The sequence below is a fragment of the Triticum aestivum genome, chromosome 6B (assembly GCF_018294505.1).
Source record: "Triticum aestivum cultivar Chinese Spring chromosome 6B, IWGSC CS RefSeq v2.1, whole genome shotgun sequence".
NCBI classification, from domain to species: domain Eukaryota; kingdom Viridiplantae; phylum Streptophyta; class Magnoliopsida; order Poales; family Poaceae; genus Triticum; species Triticum aestivum.
This window is the reverse complement of record NC_057810.1, coordinates 587,144,567-587,162,108: the sequence shown is the minus strand read 5'-3', so window position 1 is coordinate 587,162,108 and position 17,542 is coordinate 587,144,567. Positions and strand designations below refer to the sequence as shown.

The 17,542-nt window shown below is 50.4% G+C and overlaps 1 pseudogene; it reads right to left on the bottom strand.

Annotated features, from left to right (window-relative positions):
* Positions 1-2,100: 2,100 nt before the first annotated feature.
* Positions 2,101-16,873, bottom strand: LOC123134508 (NAC transcription factor NAM-B1-like; annotated as a pseudogene).
* Positions 16,874-17,542: the final 669 nt, after the last annotated feature.

Sequence of the window (17,542 nt, the reverse complement as noted above, 5' to 3'; positions counted from 1 at the left end):
GTGGGCGCGACCCCATAGGCCGGCGCAGCGGCGGTGCCATAGGCCAGCGCGGACCCGTAGGTGGGCGCTAGCGGGGGGGCACCATAGCCGCTGTAGGGAGCGGCGTTCTGCGCGGCGAAGAGGGCCTGGTGGTCCGCCGGGTGGGGCCCAAGGATGCCCGGAGTCGGAGCCCGAGGGACCGGCATCGAGTACGCGTGGACGACGTCGGTCCACTGGTTGGTGACGTACGTCCATGGGGGAGTCACCTGCTGCTGCTGCTAACGAGGGGGCCCCCCGGCGCCTGTTGCTGCTTGGGGCCGCCCCCGTGGCGGTTGCCGCGTCGCCCTCCACCCGGCTGCTGGGGGCAGCGAGAGGGGCGGGAGGGGGGAGTACCCCGGAGGCGCGGGGGACGGCGGCTGCTGGCGCGGCGTGGGTGGGGCGGCTGGTGGACGGGGCGCCACGTGAGGTGTCGACGACGAGGGTGTGATGCTGCACACGCTTCTTGACCCCCTTCAGCCGGCACTCCTCCAACCTCAAGTACGCCTCAAACTTGGGGAAGGAGGGCTCCGGCATCAAGGTGAGGTTGGAGGTGGCGTTGCCGAAGTCCTTATTGAGGGCGGCGATGAGCGTGATGAGGAGGAGGTCATCGTCCACCTTGGCTCCAATGTCACGGAGCTCATCCACCAACGTCTTCAGGCGGCGGCAGTAGTCATTAATGGACTGTTCATCCTGGTGACAGTCAAAAAATTCCTACTGCACAAAAACACGGCGCTGAAGCTTGTTGTCGGTGAAGAGGCCGTTCAGCTTGATCCACATGGCGCGGGCGTCGTTACCGGCGCTCATGACCGTGTGGAACAAATCCTTGGAGATGATGGTGAAGAACCACCGGATGATCGTGGCGTCGATCGCGGTCCACTCGGCGTCGTCCACCATGGCGCGGGAGTCCACGGTGCCATCCACATGATCCACGAGTTTGTTCTCGCGGAAAAGCTGTGAGAAATACGTCTTCCACGCGAAGTACGTGGAGTTGGAGGCGTCGAGGACCACGGGGACACGTGCATGGACGTTGATGTCGCGGATCTCGGCAGGGTCGACGACGAAGGGGTTGGAGTAGGTGGAGGCGTTCGACGACATGGCTGCGAGATCGTGGGAAGGGAGGAGGCGGCGCGGCTTGTGGAGAGGCGGCGCGGCGGCGGGAGGGGAAGGTGCGGGAGGGGGGGGGAGGCGCGCATGGAGGAGGGGCGATGGCGGCGGCTTGGGGCGGCGGCGACGGCCCGAGGCGGTGGCTAGGGTTAGCGGAGGCGGGAGGATCGACTTGCGATAGATACCATGTAGAGAATAATTTGGTGCATCGATAATTGATTGATCATGCACTAGCCACATATATTTAGGTACAAGGGATTGCGACCGGTAGCTTGTCTTCTAAGATACACGTACATACAGAGGGAGACAGACACTACAAGTACTGCATACAAAACACAGACCTACGTACATGTACACATGTTCAACATGTTCGATTACTAACTCTGAAGCCATCTTAAATTAATTCCTGAAAGCCATCGTGCATCACTATGAAGTCAGCTTCATCAGGTGTTCGATCACTTCAACTGAAAGTCCCCTGTGAACCAAGAAGATCACTAATTAATTGATTGCATCTCTGAACAACTGTACGGAGCAGAGAAGCAGTCAGCGGAGAAAATTGCTTGGGTCAACGAGTCAGCTGTCTCTCTCGACACAGACAGGACTGCACACGACAAAAAACAAATGATGGGCAAAGTCGTAGGTCATTGTCAGCGTTTTGACCTGGAATCTTGGCCTCCGACTTGCCCTCTCTGCAGTGGCTTAAATCAATCAAGAAGGATAGAACAAGAGAATCCACAAAAGCACAGATTATTTCTACAGAGCACACAAACTATTCCATCGATCAACAATCAAACATATGTTTGAAGTCGAGAAAGAGACCAAGTAATAATGAAAGACTGGCATAAAGAAGACGTCAACAAAACACTACAGTTTCGACCAAGAACACGCCAACGAACACACGATCTCCGTATACCAGATTTCAGCACCGATCACCATGCCAAAATCCTGCGCAAACCCCTCCTCCCGTTCTTGCTGGAATCACAAAATTGAGCACCGATCACTGAGCCCAACCGTGTTCGGGGTGATCTCGCCCTCTGCGGACGCGCTCCCACCCGGCGAAGCCTTCACAGCGGCAGACTCCGCCCGATCATGGTTGCCGTTGTTGCTGCTGTCCCCACCTCCCCCCGCAGACACCACCGTGCTGTCCGGCGAACCCTCTGCCTTCTCCAGCGCCGCCTCTCCTGGGGAGCCGCTCGTCGCCGGGAGCACCGCCCGGCTACGCCTGTAGTGCTCCGCCGCTTGGCTGGCGTAGAAGTCGTCGAGCGAGAACTGAGGGGCCTTCCCCCCCGCGTGGTGATGGCAATCGGCGTTGGAGCCGCCGAAGTACGGCTGCTGCTGCTGCTGCATCATCAACGCCATCGTCCATTGCTGCTGCTGGCGCATCATGAGCGCCATATGCTGCTGCTGCTGCATCCAGAGGTATTCCTCCAGGTTTTGTTCAAGCACCCGCTTCTCGAGCATCTCATCCGTCTCTGGCAGCTTCTGCATCTGAGGGACGACCGGCGGCGGGCCCGCTGCTTGGCCGGCCGGGCACGAAGGCCGCGCCATCATTTTCTGGTACTGACCATATGGCGGCGGCCGCACCTGGCAGTTGAACGCCACCTGCTGCTGCTGCGGTACCGGCATCTGTCCGTTGTACGCCGCCGGCTGCCGTGTCATCATCGACACCTGACCGTTGTACGCCCCCTGCTGCTGCGCCGCCGGCATCTGCCCGTTGTACGCCGCCGGCTGCGGTGTCATCATCGGCACCTGACCGTTGTACGCCACCTGCTGCCGCGGTACGTGCACCTGGCCGTTGTTGTATGGCACCAGCGGCAGCGGCTTCGGTGCGCCAGCTTGATACCCCATGGGCTGCCCTGATCCATCGTAGTATCCCAGCATCCCGAACGGAGCTTGCATGCCGTCGCCTTGTGGCGGCGGCGGCGGCGCTGGTGGCTCGATTTGCAGGCGGTTTGAGCGGCGAGCCCGCTTCTTCGCGGCGGCGGGGTTGCGCAGCTGCCGGTCCTCCGACACGGGCCTCTTGCCCGCCTGTTTCTCCGATAGCATTGGAGGAAGCTCCGCCGTCTCCCCTTCGTCGTCGCACTCCACCGCCTCGGCGTTGCTGGGGCCTGCCTCATCGTCATTGTTCCTTTTTTTTCGGCCGACCGGCGCCGGGTAAATCTTGTACATCACGTGCCTGTCCAACTGCATGCATCCAATCCAATCAAAGCCAAAGTAATCACTTCTCTAAATCAGATGATTTTTAGTTGGGTCCATCAAATGAGAGTATCTAAATCCATCAAGGCTTGAAGAAAAGTGTTCTAAAGAAGGGTAAAATCTTTCTTAATTTGGCCTGCCTATTTCAACTGAACTGAGATTGAGTCTTGATTCAGAAAAGTGCGGCACTTTGGTAAATCTATCGAGGACCTAAAATAAAATTCTAGCAAAACTATTTTCAATTTGTCCACCACAAATTCCCGTAAAAACATATCAAGACTTAATTATTGGAAACTTAAAAGGAAATTTTTGATTCTAGCAAAACATATTGAGATTTAGTATGTGAAATTGCCGCAAAAACAATTTTGTACGAAATATTTAGATTTGCGAGGTAAAATAGCATCATTAGATTTAAATGACATCATTTTTTTTATAATTTACTACTCAAACTAGTGGTCAACGATTGTCTATTGGGGACCATGTTTAAATCAAGAAGTTGTGTCTACATTTTTTTTTGCGGGTAGTCTACATTTTTTTATTGAGTTGTTTTGCAAATTATTTCAAATTCAAATAAAAATAAAAATTTCATGGATTTGGCCGAAAATAATTTCTAAATTTTCAAAAGAAATCAGAAAATTTGACTATTTTGAGGGTCACCTTAATTTTTCCCTTTTGAAGTTCTAAACCTTGGTCGTGTCTACAACTTCATGAAATCCCTCGGTGAACATCCACACCGCAAACTAAACCCCGTCGTCACCGCCAGATATGATTTAATCCTAAGCAAAGCATGCATGGTACATTTATATTCTTTGATATTATGAGATCGTGTTGGTCACTAGTAGAATTTACTTTGTCTCCTGCGATTTGTGGATGAGATGTTTAATTGTTGACGAACTTAGCATCAATAGATTTGCAATGAAGATGTTTCACCATGATATAAATTTCATAATGTATTAAGATATATCTACAACAAACCAATGGTCAATAATTGTCTATTGGAGACCATGTTTAAATGAAGAAATTGTGGTACATATTTTTTATCTAGTTGTTTAAATGCAAAATTATTCAAATAAAAATAAAAGTTTCATTGATTTCTCCAAAAATATTTCTAATTTTTCGAAAGAATTCAGAATTTTGAATTTTTTGAGGGTTACCGAAATTTTTGCCCTTTCGAAATTTGGTTGTGTCTAGTGTCTACAAAGTCATAAAAACCCTCGGTGAACATACACGCCACGGACTAATCCCGGTCTTCACCGCCAAATATGATTTAATCCTAAGCAAGGCATGCATGCTAGATTTTTATTCTTCGATATGATTTAATCCTCTTAGCGACGTGTTTAATAGTTGACGAACCTAGCAACATGTTTGACATTCTTGTGAAAGATATCACGTCTATTGTCTAGAAATCAGCTTGAAACGAATTACTTTTACGCTGCGTTTGGATGTTTGTATCGAGGCCTCGAATTGGATTTGATATTATTTGGTTGCCAATTCAGCCGTTTGGATGCGCACGAAACGTCACATTGTAATAGGTCCAGATACAGCAGCGAATTGGCTCTCACGCGCCGAGGCCTCCCGCAATAGGACCTCCTCCGCTCCGATTTGGGTCGAATTGGTCTACTCCGGCAAAAGAAAACGATTGGGACGACCTCCCCACGCGAGACCTGTCTTCTTCTTTCCCCCGTGCGAGACCAAAGGGCTGAGGAGCCCCGTCCATGGCGGCACACCGACGGGGCCACCCAGCGCCTCTCGCCGACCCTCCTCCTCCTCCTCCTACGCCGGTACCGGCATCCCTTCCTCCGCAGCTCGTTCTCCTTCCTCCCATGGCGCCCCATCTATTCTGCCGCCCCGTCTCCTCTGCCGCTCCATGTCCTGTCCACCCATGGCTGCCACGACCAGGACCTAGCCATCCACCGCCGCTCCTCATCCTCTACCTATGCTCCGGGATCCCTCCATGCCACCGGACCCCTCCTCCTCGCTTGGGACTTGGCCTTCCTCCCTCTGCTGCACATCTTCAGTTAGCTAGCTGTGTTTTTCTTCAGTTTCGTCAGGGAGCAGCTCGGCAGGGGCACCAGCATGGTCCTTTACCTCAAGGACGACAAGCTATAGAGTCAAGTCTTATGTGATTTTCTGCTTAGTACAGCTGCACTAAACGGCCGCTACATAAGCTTATTGTCGTCTATAAACTGTATGATCTTGCGGCTATTTATGTTTGTACGCATGAGCTGAACTTTTGTTTCATGAGTTTGTCTAGTTTGATGGTAATGGGATTAGGTCTGTATGCATCTGAACTTTAGTATCTGGAACTGGAAGGCCGCACTATTAGACCAGCTCACAGTTAGAATTGATGTTGTAAATTTTTGAAACCAGTAATATTATCATTCCTGGACTCAGCTCGTTTCAGATATGTTCTGGTAACATGCTTTAGTACTGTATAAGTATGACCAAGTGTGAGCCATTTTTAACTAAGATTATTGAGATTTTGATTTGATGCATGTATAGAAAAAAGCACTATGTGATTCCGTAGTTTGCCATCCAAACATGATTTGGTATTGAAACCCCATTGAGATTCCATGAGCCAATTCAATGAGCATCCAAACAAGCGAATTCGTATTCATATCCATTACAGTTTCCTTGTGAATTGGTATCGAAACCAATTCAATACGGAGGCCTTCAATACAGACATCCAAACGCAGCGTTAGCAAAACCAGAAAGAAAGAAAGAGAAAAAGAAAAACCAAGTCGAAACGGTAATGCGGTTTGAATCTCAGAGAAGAAAACTCACCGTCGGTCCGCCAGGGCCGCCCTCCTCGGGGAGCTTGATCTCGTACTCCGGGACGGTGAGCTCCTGCATGAGCCAGCCGGACTTCTTCTCCTTCTCCCCGCGGCCCTGGAAGTAGAAGTAGGCGAGGCCGCTCTTGCAGTACTTGGTGGTGCCGTCGTCGGCCACTTTCTCCTCCTTGCGGACGTCGCCGCCGCCCCTCTCGTCCGTCTTGCCCGTCGACGCCTTCCACCGCCCGAGGCGGTCCTTGGTGTCCCGCGCCGGCCTCACCCCGTTCTTGTACTTGCGCTCCCTCGGCAGGGCCGGCCCTGAGGGGGGGCAGGAGGGGCGGCCGCCCCGGGCCCCCGGTATGAAGGGGCCCCCGATGGGGTTTCCATATACGTACATGATGTTGCCCATGCAACAGATCGACTGATTCCAAAGAAACCAGAGAAAAAAAGGTAATAGATCGCCATCTTCTAGACTTGCCGCACGGGCGCTATCTTCTCGCCTTCTAGTCCGCTTCACAATTGGCAACGGATCAGCGTTTCCGGCTGATTCCGGCTGCGTCCCCGGCTGTGTATTCTAATCGTGATTTTCTGTTGCTACACGTGATTAATGGAAGAAGGTAATGCAATTTTCTAGATTCCGATCAACCTCCTCTTCAATGCAAATTCCTCTTTTTCTATGAACTTTATGTAGATCATTCATTCGTTTCATGAAGATCATTCCCATACATATTTCTTTCTCACACTTCAATTTCTTGTGTTGGTTGGCATTACAAAAGTGGAGCTTGGATTTTTGTTCGTGACTAATAAGCAGCAGCAATATCTTGCAATTTTCTAATTTTACATCCATCCAGGTACCTTGTTCCAAGCCTTTCTTAGCAAAATTTTATATTTATTTAATTAATAGTACTTTTAATTTCGTGTATCATATGTTTGTGTGCTAATTAGTAAGATGTTATCTAGAAAGTATCCATTTGATAATGAGTGAAGAAAACAAACTTGCATATGGGTTGATTGACAATCAGAAAGGAGATAGTATTGATTTTTCTAGAAAAGATCATACAAGTACTTCTGCTAGAAATTCCGAGGAATGCCTTTAGTTACTATTGAAGAATAGGTACGAACATAACTGAAACATATAAGTGCCGACTGAGAAGAGCAACCATTTTTTCTGTGCATGTTTATGACCTTGGTTTGTTGTATAGTCTACATGACAAGGCAACATAAATATAGTGCATCGAGTATTTAGTTGCAATTGAAATAGAGAAAATTTTAGCTTTAGGGCCCCTTTTTGTTGTCTTGCCCTGGGCCCCTAAAATCTCAAGACCGGCCCTGCTAAGAGGTTCCCATCACATTTTACACGGACACGTCATAGTGCCTGGATTTTGCTTGTCCGTAATGCCTTCTCCCCAGCATCAGCACCGTAAACTAATAGGCTGTGTAATCTTGTCATGTCCCGGCCGGGATCCCGCGTCGCTCTCGCCAAAAAAGTCCCGATTCAAACCTACCTTCCTGCCTTGTTCCCTCGCCCCGACCGGACATATATACCCACCCTGCCGCGCCACTTGACCACCACCAGCACCAGCACCAGCACCAGAATCAGATCATCACGCGCAGGCCAGCCAGGAGGACGCACACGCACCAGAGCGCGCGCACGCACGCCACGTACTGGTGAACAGGACAGGCACATCACGACGCACAGGATGAGCCTGTCGCCGGCGCCGGAGGAGAGCTACGCGAGGCTCGGCATCGGCTTCGGCTTCGGCCGGAGGTGGCGGCCGGCGAGGGGGTTCCGGCTCGGCGCGAGGAACCGGTTCTCGGTGCGGCGGCTGCGGGCCAAGCTGCTCACGTTCCTGGGCCTCGTCGGCCGCCACGCGCGCCACCTCGCCAGGAGGCTCTCCAGGAGAGGCGGCGGCTCCTGCCCGCGGAACGGCAGCGCGAGGACGCTCGTGGGCGGCAACGGGTCGCAGCGGTGGTGCCCCCCGGGCGGCGAGGCGGCGGCCAGCAAGCACAAGCAGCAGCAGCAGCAGGCGCCGAGGAGGGCGGCGTCGTTCATGCGGACCAACTCCTTCTACGCGCAGGCCATCGCCGAGTGCCTCGAGTTCATCAAGCGCAATTCCGTGCCGGTCGAGGACTACGGCAGCGCCGTGGTCGCCCGCGGCGGCGGCACCGCCGGGAGATAGACCTCGTCGATCGGGACTCCGTTTGGATCGCGTGGGCGGTGGAACAACTAGCTGGAACAAATGTGTGTACGCCCGTCCCGGTATCCCGGGTCGTCGATGGGGTCTCGAGACGTGAAACTAGCGTAGTGTACTGATAGTACGTACAGATGGGGTACAGAGGTGTAAACACGTTGTGAAATTTGAGTTGCGTATGTTGAAATTTTTGCGGGGCTGTGATTACTTGGCCGGTGCACGGCACTCCTACTAGTGTTTCAACTTCTTGTACATTTCCAGGTGTAAGAGTAGACTTTCTGCATGAGGCTCTTCCGGAGCCACAACTATGGTCTGACTGCCGCGTCGATTCTACACGATAGAAAATGACGGGTCAAGAATTACCATCACAAAAAGAAAAGGAAAAAGATCGATGCATAATATTCAAAGATGTATTGCTCAAAGTGTATATGCAATGAAGATACGTACGATCGCTGCGAGTACTTCTTTGTGGACTCTCTTGCTGAAAGGGAGTGATGGCGAGAGTTAGTTTGACGACACTTGTTTTATGCGCCACGCAATGGGGTGGTTTCCCACCCATTGCCTACAGATCTCCGCGTCCTACCGGTTGCCGATTTTTCTCAGCAGTTTGCTTAACCAGCTACTATTTTTCTCTTTCTAGATCAGTGGCTAATCCACTTCTGTCCTCAGAAAGGTGCACCGCATATCGGGGAAGACCCACACGTAATAGGAAATGCCGACCAATGACCGTAATTCTCGTCGGGGATTTGCTACAAGAAATCTACATCTGGCCCAGCGAATCCATGCCATTTTTTTTATTTTTTTCACGAATACGCAGGGCTTGCGTATCATTTCATTGATAAAAGAAATATAATGAGTACAAATAAGGGTAAAACACATGACATGAACACAGACATGCGTGAACATGATGCCCGGAGCAGGGGGACAAGGGATGCTCGGCCCGAATAGAGGATACATCACAGCTAAACCTACAAAACCCGACCCAAGCGCGGCAATGCCGAACTAACAAGAGCACCAACATCTTCAAAACCGAAACAGGGGACACCGCGAGCGAGCAAGATAGCGCCTTCAAGAAGGAGGACAACGCCGAGATGCCGTCGCCATCCGGTCCGGAGCAACCAGACCTAGGGTTTCCCCTGAGCTCAAAGAGGGGCGCAGCCGAGGGCCTTGACAACACCTTCAAGAAGGAAACGACATCCGCAGATGCTGCCGCTGCCAGCGTCAGCAAGCCGAGTAGGGATTTCTCCCTGGCCTGAGGCTAAGCAATCCCATAGCCACCGTGTCTCAAAACGAAGATGAGGAGGCCAATGTCGGTTGGAGCCACCATGTCGGAAGGGGGTTGGCAGGGCTACATCTGCAGTCAGAGGATGGCACCGCCTCTGAACCCACGAGCACGGATCTAGCAAAGGGGATGCATTGAGGCGTACAAAGTAGGGCAGGAGGTGAAGCAGACCACGAGGGGGGTCGGGCGACGGTGAACAGCAATGCCGACAAGCTAGGACTGGAGGAACGCAGATCCTAGCTACCGTGGCCATAGCCGTCGGGACATTGGGGAGCCACGCGAGCTGGAAGGAACGCAACCGCTAGGTCATCGAGGCCAGAGCCACCCGCCGAAGAACGCTGACAGCCATGAACACCGGAGAAACGCGGGTCCAAGGTCTCCTGGACAGGAGCAGCTCCAGCAAGTACCCTCCTTGAGGGGCTTCAGGATTGCCACTAACACTGTAGTCTCGTTGCCATCGCGTGAGCCGTCGTCGTGGCTCAGGGGAGAGGAAGGGCCGCCGATGATGAAGGGGGCTGCCTGCAGGAAGGTAGGCCGCGAGCACCTCCACGACCGGCCGTAGTACCTGTGTCCAACCCAAGACCAGCAGCACGAGCAGAACTGGGCTGCACACGGAGGGATGAGAGGAGGGCTGCAGGGGGCGGCGCCGAGCAGCCATGGCCGGCACACTGTGCCCGCCGTCGGACTAGCAGAGACGTGCAACAACTGGGAAGAGGGCCCCGCACAGGAGCACCAAGACGCAGAGCCCGGGGAAGGGGTGGGGGTAGATGGTGCGGGGGGGACGGATCCGCCCTGCAGCCACCTTCCTGGGGCACGGCACGGCCTTTCCGACCGGCCCTCCGGCGGCGGCGCGGCGGATGCAGGCGGGGGGAGTCCCCGCGGTGGCGGTGGATCTTGGGCCGTAGGGCGGGGGCGGGGCGAGGAAGCGCGTGGGGGTTGCGGGGGAACGGATCCGCCCCACCGCCGCCATCCTGGGGCGCGGCGCGACTTCGCCGGCCGGCCTTCCGGCGGCGGCACCACGGGGGTGGGCGGAGGGGGGCGGGTTCCCGGCGGCGACGGATGCGGTTACCCCCATGTCACGAGGGGAGGGGGGCTGAACCTCCCGAGCGAATCTGTGCCATGAACCTTTTCGTTAAAACACGTGTTCCTCTGTCCCCTTCCCAAGAAAAGCATAGGGTTTCTATGTCTCCCACCGCCGGTCTGCCGGTCCGCCTTGTCTTCGGTGGCATTACAGCCATGGCGGCATGGTGGATCCCGGCCTTTGCCAGCGGGAGGGCTCTGTTTTTATATGTTTCTTCAAGTTTTATTGAGGTTTGTGTCCTACTCAGGAAGACGAGACGGCGGCAGCTCCCTGAAGATGGAATAAGGTCCTCCCCGCCTAGTCCCCGTTCCGGTGGTGTGTCTAGTATCGTCGGTGGGCATGTGGAGGTGTGCCTCCGGCGGATCTGTCATTGGTAGATCTGCTCGGATCTGGTTGTAGCTCGTCTATGTTTGTGTTTCTTCAGGTTGGATCCTTCCGATCTATGTTACTCTTCATCGACGACGGTTGTTGTTCTGCTGCGCTGATCCTATGAGGCGTTAGCACGATGACTTCTCGACTGTCTACTACAACAAGTTTTGCCCGGCTCCGGCGAGGGCGGGGCGATGACGGTGGCGTGCCTTCGGCTCGCTTCAGTGTTTCTAGTCATTGGTAGGTGGACTATGGATCTGGATGTAATTTTTATTATTTCTGGTGTTCGTTGTATTGTCATGATTGGAGATGAATATATTGAAAGTTTTCACAAAAAAACCTTTCCGTTAAAACAAAACACTCAGACGAAGCAAGAAATCTTAATCTTTGCTGCACGAGCCAAAGGAAAGTGAAACTGGAAAGTCGGCGGCAGGTTCCTATGAGTGCGTATGCATCTGAATTCAGAAGAATTTGTTTTGTTCCATTGAGGAAAAAGAGAGGGGCATCATTAGAACGACCAAACCCAGATGATGTAAAAAAACCCGACCAAACCCGGGTAAGTACCATTAGAGCATCTACAGCCGAACTTGGCAAATCCAGTCACCGCCCGGTCGCGTCCACAAATAACGCCGAATGGACCTTTATTTAGGTTGCCGCACACCCACATATCTCAAATGCGATCTCAAATCCATGCACATCGATCATACGATACAAATCATTTCAATTCAACAGATCGAAACAAATACGAAAAAACAAAAATAAATCATAGTTCAACAATCCGTACATGCCAAAATGAAATCAATGTCCGAGAGTGAAGAATCAGTCGCTGCCTGCTTGCCAGACGCCATCCATGCCACCCGCTCCTCCTCCATCCTTGCCTCTTGCTCTGCCTGCATCCTTGTCGCATGCTCCGCTGCTGCCATAGCCGCCCTCGCCACCTCGTACTCCATACGCTCGTTGATCTTTTCTTCTTCTTCTTCTCCGCAAACCACTTCTTGGCATGCTCATCCAAGAGGTCCTTGATTTGTAACCTCTCTTCTTTTCAAGCTTAATCTCTCCAAATGCCTTGGCCTTCTCAAGCTTAATCTCTCCAATGTCTTGGCCTTCTCGAGGTCCCATTTGATCGCCGCCTCTTGCTTCTCTAACTCAATCTTCTCCCTCTCATTTTGCAACTTCTTCTCCGTCCTCTTTCGGTCCCCACCCATCCTCCGTTTGCACATCCATCATCTTGTACCTCTCCTCTTTCTTATTCTCCCTCACCAAGAAAATGCCCATGTATGTGGAGCACATTTTGGTATCCGCGGCGTCACGGGAGGCCCTTGCCTTCTCTCACTTGTTTCCCATGACTTGTCGGTTATCTTTTGGTATGGTGGCCCTTCCATTCTCCACGCAACTTCCTCTTCATCGTCCAACACAATTGATTGGTGGGAGCTCGAGCCATCATTCCTCTTCTTGTCGGCCTTGAGATCAGCCACAAGTTGTGTCCACTTTGGTCAGCCATTCAATATGATCCAACAATGGCTAAAAGCAGTGACTTCTTCTCCGATCCGTGATACATAGTGGTTGTCACTGCCGTCTAGTAAACAAAATACGTATGAGCATAAGAATGCAAAAAAAACAAGCATGCACAAATGATGAAAATATGAAGTAGCATACGTGAGTTGTCACACCCATCCCACTTTGAGGGTGGCCGATCACTTGTGAGTAGTAGCCGACGTACTTGTTCACCTCCCCTTGAATGATCCCCCGTCGATATTGGGGAGATGCCACATTGCGATTGGTGACGATAGGATGTGGCTCCACATATTCCTTTTGTTCATGATATTCCTTCCAAATCTTCTCCCAATACTTGTTCCCCTTTTGCTCGGTGCCACATAATGGATCCATTGTTGTGGCCAACCAAGTTTTGTCCAATAAGATATCCTCAAAAGTTGAGAATGTCGGACCTATTGCCTTTGCCATCTTTACCTTCTTCTTCTTGCTCGGATTGCAATTTGATGTTGTCCTAGGTTCAAATGAAGGGCAAGTTGGGTCCCCAATTGGTAGTCCTTTTGGGTCAAACCTTGATTATCATTGATCATGCCCGACAAGATCACCTCCCAAATGATCATGGTTTGCAAGCATTCATCATGTACGAAATGAAGTAGCGCTCTATGCAAAACATTGAACATGGCCTATGCAAAGTTGAACGGGCAGGAGGAACAAGGAGATACCGACTCTTCTTGTGTCATTCCATCGAACATGTCGTGGGTAGCCCGGGCGCCGCTGTTGCTCGTGCTTATTCACACCCGAACGAGCTGTGGTGAGTCACACACATCCATTGTTGGCATCTGCGCGGGAGAAAAGCTCTCCAGAATGCCCCAAACGACGGTCGGATCCTCCTCTGTCCTAACCCGGTCTGACGGTGTAATCCTTGTCGGGTGCCGGATGGATGGGGTACGAGGTTCCAGGCATTGCAGGAGGGGGGGAGGCGAAAGTTGTTCATGCATGTCCACATCCGCTCCATGTGATGCCGCAACTTCCCTATCTCGCTACCTCCATTGCCAGTTTCTCCGGGCGATGTTCTCCGGCTTGCAGGACGACGAAGCCGAGGACGGGGCGCCGACAGATGAGGTGGATGCGACCTCTTGATGGTGATATGCCCTAGAGGCAACAATAAAATGGTTATTATTATATTTCCTTAATCATGATAAAGGTTTATTATTCATGCTAGAATTGTACTAACCGGAAACTTAAATACATGTGTCGATACATAAACAAATACCGTGTCCCTAGTAAGCCTCTACTAGACTAGCTCGTTGATCAAAAGATGGTTAAGGTTTCCTAACCATAGACATAAGTGTCATTTGATAATGGGATCACATCATTAGGAGAATGATTTGACCGACAAGACCCATCTGTTAGCTTAGCATATTGATCGTTCAGTTTATTGCTATTGCTTTCCTAATGTCAAATACATATTCCTTCGACTATGAGATTATGTAACTCTCAGATATCGGAGGAATACCTTGTGTGCTATCAAACGTCACAACGTAACTGGCTGATCATAAAGATGCTCTACAGGTATCTCCTAAGGTGTTTGTTGAGTTGGCATAGATTGTGATTAGGATTTGTCACTCCAAGTATCGGAGAGGCATCTCTGGGCCCTCTCGGTAATACACATCATAAGAAGCCTTGCAAGCAAAGTGACTAATGAGTTAGTTGCAAGATGATGCATTACAAAACGAGTAAAGAGACTTGCTGGTACAAGATTGAACTTGGTATGAAGATATCGATGGAGATATCGATGATCGAATCTCGGGAAAGTAACATACTGATGGACAAAGGGAATTATGTATGTTGTCGTAACGGTTCAACCGATAAAGATCTTCGTAGAATATGTAGGAGCCAATATGAGCATCCAGGTTCCGCTATTGGTTATTGACCAGTGATGTCTACTACGCAACCTTCTTCAAGACTCGTGTTAAGCCTCCAAGCGTGGAGTTTTGTAGGAAAGCAGGAAAAAGGTCTTGATAACCCACAAGTATAGGGGATTGCAACAGTTTTTGAGGGTAGAGTATTCAGCCCATATTTATTGATTCGATACAAGGGGAGCCAGAGAATGTTCTCAAGTATTAGCAGTTGAGTTGTCAATTCAACCACACCTAAAAGACTTAATATCTGCAGCAAAATGTTTGGTAGCAAAGTAGTATGGAAGTAACGGTAACGGTGGCAAAAGTAACAGTAGCAGTTTTGTAGTAATCGTAACAGTGGCAATGGAGAAGTAACTAAGCAAGGATCAATATGTGAAAAGCTCGTAGGCAATGGACCAATGATGGATAATTTTGTCGGATGCAATTCATCATCCAACAGTTATAACATAGAGTGACACAAAACTAGCTCCAATTCATCAATTTAATGTAGGCATGTATTTCGAATATAGTCATACGTGCTTATGGAAAAGAACTTGCATGGCATCTTTTGTCCTACCCTCCCGTGGCAGCGGGGTCCTATTGGAAACTAAGGGATATTAAGGCCTCCTTTTAATAGAGTGCCGGACCAAAGCATTAGCACTTAGTGAATACATGAACTCCTCAAACTATGGTCATCACCAGGAAGTGTCCCGACTATTGTCACTCCGGGGTTTTTCGGATCATAACACGTAGTAGGTGACTACAACTTGCAAGATAGGATCAAGAACTCACATAAATTCATGAAAACATAATAGGTTCAGATCTGAAATCATGACACTCGGGCCCTAGTGACAAGCATTAAGCATGGCAAAGTCATGGCAACAGGGCCGGCCCTGAGGGGGGGGGGCAGGAGGGGCGGCCGCCCCGGGCCCCCGGTATGAAGGGGCCCCCGATGGGGTTTCCATATACGTACATGATGTTGCCCATGCAACAGATCGACTGATTCCAAAGAAACCAGAGAAAAAAAGGTAATAGATCGCCATCTTCTAGACTTGCCGCACGGGCGCTATCTTCTCGCCTTCTAGTCCGCTTCACAATTGGCAACGGATCAGCGTTTCCGGCTGATTCCGGCTGCGTCCCCGGCTTTGTATTCTAATCGTGATTTTCTGTTGCTACACGTGATTAATGGAAGAAGGTAATGCAATTTTCTAGATTCCGATCAACCTCCTCTTCAATGCAAATTCCTCTTTTTCTATGAACTTTATGTAGATCATTCATTCGTTTCATGAAGATCATTCCCATACATATTTCTTTCTCACACTTCAATTTCTTGTGTTGGTTGGCATTACAAAAGTGGAGCTTGGATTTTTGTTCGTGACTAATAAGCAGCAGCAATATCTTGCAATTTTCTAATTTTACATCCATCCAGGTACCTTGTTCCAAGCCTTTCTTAGCAAAATTTTATATTTATTTAATTAATAGTACTTCTAATTTCGTGTATCATATGTTTGTGTGCTAATTAGTAAGATGTTATCTAGAAAGTATCCATTTGATAATGAGTGAAGAAAACAAACTTGCATATGGGTTGATTGACAATCAGAAAGGAGATAGTATTGATTTTTCTAGAACAGATCATACAAGTACTTCTGCTAGAAATTCCGAGGAATGCCTTTAGTTACTATTGAAGAATAGGTACGAACATAACTGAAACATATAAGTGCCGACTGAGATGAGCAACCATTTTTTCTGTGCATGTTTATGACCTTGGTTTGTTGTATAGTCTACATGACAAGGCAACATAAATATAGTGCATCGAGTATTTAGTTGCAATTGAAATAGAGAAAATTTTAGCTTTAGGGCCCCTTTTTGTTGTCTTGCCCCGGGCCCCTAAAATCTCAGGACCGGCCCTGTCCCTCGGCGACAGGAAGTAGAAGCTTCTGCCGGCCTGGCCCCGGTCCATGTATTTGCCTGCAAATCCACGGACGCAAGAAAGCAAGAAACCATGGCCAAGAACCATCAAGAAGCTGCGAGATGATCCATCGTCAGGCAGCGGAAACCGACGGGAGAAGTAGAACGAACGTACATGTGAGCCCGTCCGGGTGGCACTGGTAGACGCTGTCCTCGATGATGGCGTTGTTGGGGACGCACGCCCTGCCCTGGAGCTTGGGGAGCAGGTAGTACCTGATCATCTCGTCCTCGGTCGGAATGAACCGGAACCCCGGCGGGGGACGGAACATACCGTCGCCTCCTCCGCCACCGCCGTCCCAGCCGCCGTGCATCTCTTCCTCCTCGTCTGCCCCGGCGACGATCTCCTCCGCCGCCGTGTCTCCAGCTCCGACGACGATCGTCTTCTCCTCCTCCCCGTCCCCTTCTTGCTCTGCCATGTCGGCGAGTCGAGGTGGTGGAGATTGGAAAGGAGAGGACATCGTCTCGGTCCCGTGGCCGTGCTACAATCGATCTGTTCTTGCCTTTCTTGGCTTCCGCGTTATGTAGTACTACTGGGGATTGACCTATCCTGTTTCTGGAAGCCGCGTCAGATACAGACTCGAGTTCATTACGAACACGGATTCAGAAACAGAATAGAATACCTTTCTCAATAAAAAAACAGTATTTTTTTGGAGTAAAAAAAGTATTTAAAAAACCAGTGCTTTTTTGAGGTTTTTTTTTTGAGAAAAACCTGTTGTACTTTTATTCATTCATTCATGGGGAGGTTTATAGGGATTACAGCAGGATTGTGAGATTGCCCCATTCACAGGTGGCTACCCTGATTTAACTGAACAACATTCCTTTCCTCAAAAAAAAAAAAAAAAACTGAACAGCATTCCTAGCAAGCTTATGAGGTTCGACATTGTATACTCTAGACTCATAAATATAAGTGCAAGAATTAAAGATAGTTTTTCAGGTCCTAATTTCCTGCCCCATTCCACCGTAGTGTCGGGAACCACTTGTGTCTTTGATGTGATTTATCACCGTCAGACAATCGGATGCAATTACTGGATGTTGGAGACCCAAGTCTTCCGCAAGGGACAGGGCTTCCCGACCTGCAGTCGCCTCCCGAGTCGCCGGATCAATCAATCCCCCAATAACAAAAGCCGAGGATCCTCGATATTCTCCCAAGTGGTTCCTGCACACCGCTG